The sequence below is a fragment of the Rhinopithecus roxellana genome, chromosome 13, assembly GCF_007565055.1.
Source record: "Rhinopithecus roxellana isolate Shanxi Qingling chromosome 13, ASM756505v1, whole genome shotgun sequence".
Lineage (NCBI taxonomy): Eukaryota > Metazoa > Chordata > Mammalia > Primates > Cercopithecidae > Rhinopithecus > Rhinopithecus roxellana.
Genome location: NC_044561.1, coordinates 9,845,490 through 9,856,649, shown reverse-complemented (window position 1 = coordinate 9,856,649; position 11,160 = coordinate 9,845,490). Strand labels below are relative to the sequence as shown.

Below are 11,160 nucleotides of genomic sequence, written 5' to 3'. Positions count from 1 at the left end.
ACCCACAAGTGCTGAGCAAACTTGCTGGGCTGCAAGTTTACCTGCAGCCCACGAGGTGACCCAGCAGTTCAACAAACTGCTAAGGACCTGAAAATAGCACTTAAGCCTGGGCCACTTGCTGGGCCTGCATCCACTCCAGGGTCACGCCCTGAGTCCTGGCACTGCGGACGCACCCCACCGTCCCTGGGGAGAAGCGCTGGGCTGGGAGGGGCCTGGAGCCTTGTCTAGGGTATCACTTTTGCAAATTCATTTTGTTCAGCAGCACAGGATGGCTGCTCAGGCTCCTGGCCTGGGTTGGCATTAGTGTGGCTCTACTGGAGCGGGCGCAGAGCTTTGGGAGTTCCCCACTTCTGGTCGTGTTTTGGCTTGTAGAGCTTGGCTGCCTTCTTGTTCTGGGTGATCCCGAGCTTGGTCTACTTGAAGGATTCCAAGCACTTCCTCATGGACCTGTGGAAGATATCCCAGTCCTGCTTCTTGTCCTCAGCTGGTGTGGCTGTAGTGATGTACGTACTCCTTTCCTGGCTTGCACAGGTACTGCTGCAGCATGTGGTGCATGACCGTGTGCTCCCCGTACCAAATGCTCTGCCATGCTGCCCCAGGGACTGAATGTCCGGACAGACGGCGCTGGGGTTCTCCCTCAGGAGGTAGGAGACGGAGGCCACCATGGTGGACGATCGTGGTGTGAAGTCCACGTTTACCACATTGTCAGTACTTGGGGAGCCAATGAAGGCCAGGGACCTCAGGCACTCTCCCTTGGTCACTTAGTTGATGGCATCCTTCGGGTTCAGCTTGTGGAAGACATTGAGGATCCCATCTGGAGACTTCTGAGCCAGCCTTCTCATGAGGACTCCGCTGAGGAAATTCCTGTTAAAGTGGGACCACATCTCTCTGAGATAATTGTACCTGATATGCCTGGATATGTCCTTGATGGCCAAGAGGATGTGGTCGAAGGCGTGGCAGTGCAGCTTCTCATGGAGCTTGGGCTCCCGATGTTCACTCCTCTTCACCTTCAGCTACTGCACCAGGGGCTTGATGGTCAAGCCCCAGAAGATGACCTTGAAAATGATGATGGTGGTGGTGACAAACAGATTATTTTCTTTGACCTTGTTTCCATTCAGAAGCATGACCAGAATGAAGGCCATGGCCCCATGCAGGCCTCTGTAGGACATGACCACCTGGTCTATGATCTGCAGCCACACCGTCCAATAGCAGTCCAGGAGCCAGGACTGGATGACATTGATGGCCTTGGTACATGAAGGTGAAGGGCAGTGCAGGAGGAGAAAGGCCCTGTTCCACATCCAGATGAGCAGGTGCATGGCTAAGATGCCCAGGGACATGAAGATGGGATTGGTGCCACTGGCCAGCATCTTAATGGTGTAGCACATGGTGGTGGTCAACTGCTCCTAGATGTTCGCCTTCACACACTTATGGCAGCAGATGCCACAGAAGATGATGGCCAGGATGGCCTCCAGCAACAGCTTCTCAGATATCAGGATGGTCAGGTAGGAGATGACGAACATGAAACCAGGCTCAATGATGTGCATGTGCTTGGTGAGGTGGGTCACCAGTGACAGCAGAAAGGCAAAGACCACCCCCAGCATGCCCCCCAGGCTCACCACAAAGAAGGAGACTACACCTTCCATAGAATCCACGCTGGTCACGTCACCACCCAGTGTCACAAAAGATTGAAACACATTGTACAGAAACACAATGACAGAGTCATTCAGTAGCTACTCCCTGAAGATGATGATGAACATGACCTCATTGACATGAACCTCCTCAAACACAACCAGGACAGCTGCTGGGTCAACAGTGGTGATCAGGCTGCCGAACAGGAGGCAGTCCAGCAGCCTTATCTGCAGGTTGCCCATGAGCCTACTAAGGGAGACGCCATAGAGGGACAGGATGGTGGTGGCTTCATTCCACATGGTGCTGATGACCTTGTGCAGCAGGATGGTGCCCAGGTTGCCAAAGAAGAGTCGGTTGGGGATGAAGTAGCTGGTGTCTAGCATGATGGGGAATGTCAGCATGAAGGATGCCATGTGTTTGGCCACCCAGATGGGCTGCCCAGCACCAGGCCCAGGACGATGAGCAGGGTGCTCTGAGGGACCGTGCTGGTGACCTTGTGGGACAGGTAGAACCAGTCCTGGCCAGGCTGGCCTCAAGGATGCAGAGCACAATCATATATAGGTCTTGGACACTGGCCTGTTCAAAGGCGACCACCTGGGAGCCTTGGCTCACATTATGCACACTACTGTGCTCCTCCTTGACACCCCCTCACCCATAGCAGCCACCCCAGCACCGGCGCCAGTGCCATCAGCAGCCCCCAGCAGCAACATCACTGCTGTGTCTCAATGCCAGCCTGGGACACACATGTTGTGGGGAGTCCCAGCTGTGCTTGACTGATGCACCCTGCTGGGGCTGCTGAACTCACAACCCAGTGAGGAGCCCAGTGGGCTTTGGGGCTGTTGCTGATGGCAGTCCCCTTGTATTTTAATCACATGTCACTTTTATAAGTACACACAGGTAAAATATCATCGAAGTAAGATATTCTTAAAACTTTTTTTTTAGTTCAAAGTTCATCTTCTGTATCACTTTTGACTTAAAGTCATCAGCGCCTTCATTTTTCCACATTGTTTTCTGTTCCATCAAGAGAAAGGGACAACAAACTACCACCCGTGAGCCAGATGTGGTCCTCCACTCGGTTTTGCAAATAAAGTTTTGTTGGGGCTGGGCGCCGTGGCTCATGCCTGTAATCCCAGCACTTTGGGAGGCCGAGGCGGGCGGATCACAGGGTCAGGAGATCGAGACCATCCTGGCTAACATGGTGAAACCCCATCTCTACTAAAAATATTAAAAAAAAAAAAATTAGCCAGGCGTGGTGGCGGGCGCCTGTAGTCCCAGCTACTCGGGAGGCTGAGGCAGGAGAATGGCGTGAACCCGGGAGGTGGAGGTTGCAGTGAGCCGAGATCGCGCCACTGCACTCCAGCCTGGGCAACAGAGCGAGACTTCGTCTCAAAAAAAAAAAAAAAGTTTTGTTGGAGCATAGTTACAACCCTACGACTGCTTTCAGGCCCTGATGGCAGAGTTGAGTGGTGGCAGTTGAGCCTGTGTAGCTTACAAACCAAAAATACTCCCTATCTGGCTCTTTGCACAAAACATTTGGTGGCCCCTGATGGAGAAGCACAGGAAGTGAAGCATTTCTTGCAAGTGCGTCCACTCATACCGGGGATGTTTTGTTTTGTTTTTGAGATGGGGTCTCGTTGCTCAGGCTGGAATGCAATGGCACAATCCTAGCTTTCTGCAGCCTGGAACTCCTGGGTTCAAACGATCCTCCCACCTCAGCCTCTGAGTAGCTGGGACTACAGACACAACCATGTCCAGGTAATTTTTAAGTTATTATTATTTTTTTTTGAGAGATGGGGGTCTCACCATCTTGTCCAGGCTGGTCTCCAATTCCTGGGCTTCAGTAATCCTCTTGCCTTAGCCGCCCAAAGCTGTGGGTTACAAGTTGTGAGCCACTGTGCCCAGCCTGGTATGGTTTTTAAGTCCCATTTAAAAAAATTTTTTTTTTTTGAGATGGAGTCTCGCTGTGTCGCCCAGGCTGGAGTGCAGTGGCGCGATCTTGACTCACTGCAAGCTCCGCCTCCCGGATTCACGCCGTTCTCCTGCCTCAGACTCCTGAGTAGCTGGGCCTACAGGCACCCGCCACCATGCCCGGCTAATTTTTTGCATTTTCATTAGAGATGGGGTTTCACCATGTTAGCCAGGATGGTCTCGATCTCCTGACCTCGTGATCTGTACGCCTCGGCCTCCCAAAGTGCTGGGATTACAGGCATGAGCCGCCGCTCCCGGCTTAAGTTTTTAAGTACTTGGTTGTTGCTTTGCAAGAAAACCTGGGCTTCTGGGCCTCTCTACGGGGATGAGTATGTGTCTGCCTTGCCAGCATTGCACAGGCATTCTGCTGCTCTGTTCCCAGCCTTCCTGTGTGCACAATAGCTTTTCGATTCAAAGCTGAATCACAGTCGAATCTTTTTGAAGACATTTAAAGTAGCACCTACACTCCACGTGTGAAGTAGCAACCGTGCCCAAAACGTAATTGAAGTGACAGTGCTGTGAACTGCTGCGATTCGGTCTGTATGAGACCAGGCGGGACAGCCACGTCACCGTTGTGATTAGAAGACCCGCCAAAATTTCAGGTACATAAAAATGTGGACAGTCGAGATGTGTGTCTTTACATTGATAAAATACTGCAGTGATCCTCCCTTGGATTATAAGCACGTGGGGTTAAATCAGGACAGTGCATGTGAAGCCTGAGCCATGCTAGGGACTCACTTGGCGCTCAGTAAATGTTGTTGAGGTGAATTTGGTGGAGGGATGGTGACATTGCTCCCCTGACAAACCCACCTGAGATAAAGCAGAAGAGAAGTCTTGTAGGCAAATCCCGTGGAGAAAAGGTCCAGCTGCTGGGAGGCTGGTGTGTGGGAGCTGTGGGGAGAAGGTCTCTGGGTATTGTCTGTGGGATGGGCCCCAGAGCTCAGCTGCCATCTCTTTGTCTTTTAAGCCTGGCCAAGATAAATGCCTTCTGTTTGAAAAGGATGATTTTCAGAGGGACAAAACATCCTTCCAGGTTCTAAAGGAACCTTGAGCCAGGGCCCCTTGGGTCAGGAGGAAGGCATGACTGTGAAAGGATGGGGGCGGGCGATTTTCACATTTGGATGATGTAGAATGCATCGTGAAAGGGTGGCTGCAAGTGGGTTTGCTTAGAATGGCCACCTGGAAGGAGCCTTGGGGTCTTCCAAGTGACCGGGGCCTTGAGGGGATTCACCCAGCCTCCTGGTTCCAGTTATGTATGTGTTCTTGAGTCAGATGGGCCAGGGCCTATATCCACAGTGACTCCAGCATCATGGCCAGGCCTGAGTCCTGTCTCTGCAGAGGGACAACATGGAGGCCAAGCCAGGGATTTGTATCCCTGCATCAGACAGCCAATGTCGTGACCTTGAAGTGAACAGTAAGCCAGCTAATGAAGGGGTCTGGGGGGGACCTGGACTATAAAAAGAGGTGGAGCACTGGGTCAACCCTGCATCCCCTAGGTCCCTTCATTCCCTTTGGCACAGGGAGGTTCCTCTCCTGGGGGCAGGAGGCTTGCACCCTGCCCCTGCTTCTGCCCACTACTCTGCCTGGTTGTTATAGCCACTTGGCTCAGCCTCGCTGCAGCTGTGGCCTCATGGGAAACTCAAAGGTTCAGGAGGATCCAGAAACCAAGACTCTTAGGACATGGAATTTGGCAATGCCCTGGTTAAAACCACCCAGAGGGAGAAATCTTTACAAAGATCTCCTAAGACTGCAAATGGCAAAATGTTTCCCAGTCTCCAACCTCCCTTTCCCAGCACTCAAGGGAAGACAAGAGATGTTAGTATCTGATCCAGGGCCGCATTGCGTTTGAAATCCTGTGATTTATAAGATCCAGTAGCCAGGCGCAGTGGCTCACACTTGTAATCCCAGCACTTTGGGAGGCTGAGGCAGGTGAATCACAAGGCCAGGAGATCAAGACCATCCTGGCTAACACGGTGAAACCCCGTCTCAACTAAAAAATAGAAAAAAAACATTAGCTGGGCGTGGTGGTAGGCACCTGTAGTCCCAGCTACTCGGGAGGCTGAGGCAGGAGAATGGCGTGAACTTGGGAGGCAGAGCTTGCAGTGAGCTGAGATCACACCACTGCACTCCAGCCTGGGCGACAGAGTGAGACTCCGTCTCAAAAAAAAAAAAAAAGATAGGAATGTGGGACAGCACTCTGGGGACTCCATGAGACAAGGCAAAGGGTAGCAGGTGGTAGATGAGGATGCTTTTCTTCCCTCTCCCAATAGAGCTTGCCTACTGCAGACACCTGTCCACCGTGAGGACCCACTTGTCAGTCCTGGTCAATCACATGATCATGTGTCTGGACTCACCCTGTGATGCTGGACAGGGGCTGACAGCCGGGATCTGGGAGCAATACCTTCAGGATAGCACAGGAAGGTTTAGCCGGGCTTGGTCTGCAGTGGTCCAGAGGCTGCAAAGGAGGGGTGGTTTTGTTATCTGAGAAATAAGCCCACCTACTTGTGGGAACTCAGGATGACTTGCTTGGATTCTGCATATGCAAATTGAAGATCTCCTACTCTTCTTGAGAGCTCCAAGACCCACAACTCGCTTTTGCCCATGAGTGTGGAGATTGAAGGGGATGGAAAACATGCTCGCCTGTGATGAGTAAAGAGAAAAGGCCGGGCGCGGTGGCTCAAGCCTGTAATCCCAGCACTTTGGGAGGCCGAGACGGGCGGATCACAAGGTCAGGAGATCGAGACCATCCTGGCTAACACAGTGAAACCCCCTCTCTACTAAAAATACAAAAAAACTAGCCGGGCGAGGTGGCGGGCGCCTGTAGTCCCAGCTACTCGGGAGGCTGAGGCAGGAGAATGGCGTAAACCCGGGAGGCGGAGCTTGCAGTGAGCTGAGATCCGGCCACTGCACTCCAGTCCGGGCGACAGAGCGAGACTCCGCCTCAAAAAAAAAAAAAAAAAAAAAAAAAGAGAAAGACAGTGAGTAAGCATGTATCATGAAGCATCATTTGTGTCACTCTTGCACAAGGTGCTGAGACATAGCCCGAGCCAGAAGGAATTTACAGTCCAGTCAAAACTACCTAGAAGTATGAGAGCAGCTGAGATAGAGGGAGGCAGCTGAACCAAGAAAACCTTGTCTAGCACTGTTTGAGACTTTTATCTCATCTGTCTTGGCACCTGAGGTTCTCCCATTAGATAATTCACCTGGAATGCTTTCTAATATTTTCTTACAAGAATACAAATGTTCCTGGAAGGAAAATGTTTATGCTTGAAAAGAGTCTCATAATCGAATAGGTTGGGGAAGTTTAAGTTAAACAGGTATCCTGCAGGACATCTGAGAGCCTTGGCTATTCTGATATGCTTGTCACTCTCAGGAAATTGAAAGCATGTGGAAGAGCGTATGGAACACTCCTTCACATGCATTTGGTCATAGAAACCTTTATTGGAAAATACCTGCCAGGGCTAGTGAAAAGCAGAACTGACTTTGAGAAGCATGGTTTATCTCTGCCAAAAACAAAATCTAGGAGGAGGTACCTGTTTCCTCCACACTGGGTAAATCTGGTGGCCCAATCTGCTGTGCACCTTCCCACCCAGGTGTGTTCTGGGGAAGGCTGAGCTGGTTGGGTGTATCGAGAGTTGATTCCTTTGGATGGCTGAGTGCTATTCCATAAGATGGATGTAGCACAGTTTAACTGTTCACTTGCTGATGGATGGCTGAGTTATTTCTAGGTTTTTGGCTATTACTATTAAAGCTGTAATGAACATTCATGTACGGTTGTTTGTATGAGCATAAATTGTCATTCCTCGGGGGTAAATGAGTCAGAATGTAATTGCTAGGTCATACAGTAGTTGCATGTTCAGTCTTTTTTTTTTTTTTTTTTTTTTTTTTTTTTGAGACGGAGTCTCGCTCTGCCGCCCAGGCTGGAGTGCAGTGGCCGGGTCTCAGCTCACTGCAAGCTCCGCCTCCTGGGTTTACACCATTCTCCTGCCTCAGCCCCCCAAGCAGCTGGGACTACAGGCGCCCGCCACGTCGCCCGGCTAGTGTTTTGTATTTTTTAGTAGAGACGGGGTTTCACCATGTTAGCCAGGATGGTCTCGATCTCCTGACCTCGTGATCCACCCGTCTCGGCCTCCCAAAGTGCTGGGATTACAGGCTTGAGCCACCGCGCCCGGCGCATGTTCAGTCTTATAAGAAACTGCCAAGCATCAACAGTAGCACACGCTGTTAGTCCCAGCTGCTCCCAGCTGCAGGGACTGGGGGTGTGTGCCTCTAGCCCCAACTACTTGGGAGGCTGAAGCAGGAGGATCGATTGAGCTTAGGAGTTTGAGGTTGCAGTGAGCTATGATCACACCAATGCGCTCCAGCCTAAGCGACAAAGCAAGACCCTGTCTCTACAAATAAATAAATAAAGAAGACATAAGAATTGGTATCGTAATGCATGTTGGGTTACACAAATGTTCTCCTGGGCATTGTGAAACTATGTAATATTTTGTTAGGGCCAGGTGCAGTGGCTTACACCTGTAATTCCAGCACTTTAGAGGCCAAGGCAGGAGGGCCAGTGGAGGCCAGGAATTTGAAACTAGCCTGGGCAACATAGTGAAACCCTGTCTCTACAAAAAAGAAAATAGGAAGAAAATTAGCCAGGTATGGTGGTGTGTGCCTGTAGTTCCAGCTACTCAGGAGGCCGAGGTGGAAGGATTGCTTGAACCAAGGAGTTTGAGGTTGCCGTGAGCTGTGATCGTGCTATTGCATTCCATCCTGAGCAACAGAATGAGACCCTGTCTCTAGAAAAATAAAAAGATTCTGCTGTGTTGCGGATGTTGAGATTTTGTCTCTGTTTTCCACAGTGGTTTGCTAAGAAGGCCATTTTCGACTCTCCACTGGAGGCTGTTACTGCATTTCCTCACTTGCAGCAGCCCAACTTTCTACTGGTAAATATCAGCTGTCTGGATGAGTGTCAGTATGGCCATAGTTCTGTAGCTGCGGGACTTGAGTGTTCTTCCCATTGATTTGAATAATTCTCTAGTAGTTGTTTTTTAGGAGCATGTGATGGAAGCAATGCCAGACTCCTTAAGCTTGACTGTGCCCCCTTATTACTACAGGACCTTGGGGTTACTCAACCACTGGGCTCTGGGCTCTGGGTTTTCCCATATAAGACAAGTTCATTCAAGTGCTATTTTCTCTACTTCCCAAGGGGTTATGAAGAGGAGGAGGGGGAGGAGCAAATGAGAATGATGTACATCAGAATGTTCATGATCTGTAAATTCTTTTTGTTTTTTTTTGAGACGGAGTTTCACTCTTTTTGCCCAGGCTGGAGTGCAATGGTGCGATTTTGGCTCACCACAACCTCCACCTCTCGGGTTGAAGTGCTCCTGCCTCAGCCTCCCGAGTAGCTGGGATTACAGGCATGTGCCACCACCCTGGCTAATTTTGTATTTTTAGTAGAGACGGGGTTTCTCCATGTTGGTCAGGCTAGTCTTGAACTCCCGACCTCCGGTGATCCACCTGCCTCAGCCTCCCAAAGTGCTGGGATTACAGGCGTGAGCCACCACACCTGGCTCGTGATCTGTAAATTCTTAAATAGACAGGAAGCATTCTAATAATCATAACTGTCTTTAGTGAAAAATGGAGACACTCTTATGCTCTGGGGGGTGCTAGGTTTGCACTTTAAGTATTAAACATGATGCTGAGAACTGGGTGCAATGGTCCATGCCTGTAGTTCTAAACTAAGGATACCGAGGCAGGAGGATTACTTGAGCCTAGAAGTTTTAAGACCCAAAAAAAAAAAAAAAAAAAAAAAAAAGGAAAATGATACTGACAACATAGACTCCAAAAAAAAAAAAAAGAAAAAAAAGAAAAAATGATACTGAGAAGTGAGAAGTTACGTATGAGCAAGTGTTGGTGAGGAGAGTTCCTAATTTTAGTTCTTAGGAGGTATTTTTGTAAGCATTTGTGTGGAAGGACTTTCTTCCCCAGTATACCCCACTAGAGTCCACAGGTCTGCCGCATGGCCAGACAACTCAGGTCTCCATCTCTATCTCAAATCCTGTGAAATCACCCTCATTTGGAGGTAGACAAGGCATTTGGAGGTAGACAAATTCTAGCAGTTTCTCCTAATCTTAATCCATTTGCACAGATGACATTTTTATCCTTGTAGTCAGGATGCTTTCCGTATATCCCATGACTGTGGGTAGATTTTATTAGTCCTTGTCCTGAGTCTTTTCTGGCCTCTACATTGCCTTCATGATTAGTGTTTACTTGGCGCAAGCCATCTATAATTTTTACCTGCCTTGTGTGTGGTTTTTTGTTTGTTTTGTTTTGTTTTGTTTTGTTTTGTTTGAGACTCTGTCGCCCAGGCTGGAGTGCAGTGGCACAATCTCATCTCACTGCAACCTCTGCCTCCCAAGTTCAAGCGATTCTTCTGCCTCAGCCTCCAGAGTAGCTGGAATTACAGGCATGCATCACCACGCCCGGCTAATTTTTTTGTCTTTTTTTTTTTTTTAGTAGAGACAGGGCTTCACCATATTGGCCAGGCTGGTCTTGAACTCCTGACCTTATGATCCGCCCACCTCGGCCTCCCAAAGTGCTGGGATTACAGGCATGAGCCACTGCGCCCGGCCCCGTCCTGTGTTTTAAGGTCATTGGTAGTAGGTTCACTGTCTACTGAATAAAAGACAGCTCAGTCAAGAGAGCTTCTGCCGTTACCCTGATTTTGTTGGCATTCTTATTGATTTCATAACAGTGTAATCATGATGGTCCATCAGGTGGGAAATTTCCATTTGATACGAACAAACTCAGTGGTACTCTGGTCTGTGAGAGGTGCCCTTACACAATCGAGATCCTCTTCTGGCTCTGGGGCTGACCCTGGGGCCAACCCCTACTTATGGATTGGTGGAAGTCAGTCCTGTTCTGAAGATGGGCAGCACTCTGAGTTGGTACTGGGAAGCAAGTGTGAGAGTTCCTGGTCCAGAGAGCATGGAACCACAGCCTCTCCTAGTAGCATCCTTTGGGCCACTGACACATATGAGGGGCTGGGGAATCAGGCCAGTGGTTTTCTGTCTGACTCATAACCTATCGCTTGGATTTCTGTTTGACTCAAGCCAGAGTATCACTAAAAGCTGCAGAGTGAATGTCCTCCTGATTTTTTCACTTTGTACTGTCTTCTAGGCTAGCCTGAAAGCTGACTGTGTAAATAAACCCTTTGCACAGTGATGCCAGAGACTGGTTAAAGTCATTGAGGATTTTCCAGCAGAGGTATAGCTCTGCTAACATCTCTCTTTGGAGCATGTCTTATACATTCCTTAAAAAACTTTATTATAATTCCTAATTCCCCCCACCACCCCCACCCCAAGCACTGCCTGACACAGAGGCCTGGCCCATTATCATGACCGTCATGTTTATGGACACATTTAAATGTGTGAACTTGCAGATCAGGAGTTCTCAACCATAGGTGCTCTGTCCCTCAGGGGACACTTGGCAGTGTCAGAGACATTTTTGATTATCACAGCTGGGGGTGATGGGGAGTGTGTGCTACTGGCATCTAGTAAGTAGGGGCCAGGGATG

At 49.6% G+C, this 11,160-nt stretch overlaps 1 pseudogene; it reads right to left on the bottom strand.

The window, feature by feature from the left end:
• Positions 1 to 311: 311 nt before the first annotated feature.
• On the bottom strand, positions 312 to 6,200 carry LOC104666874 (annotated as a pseudogene).
• Between the last annotated feature and the right edge of the window lie 4,960 nt (positions 6,201 to 11,160).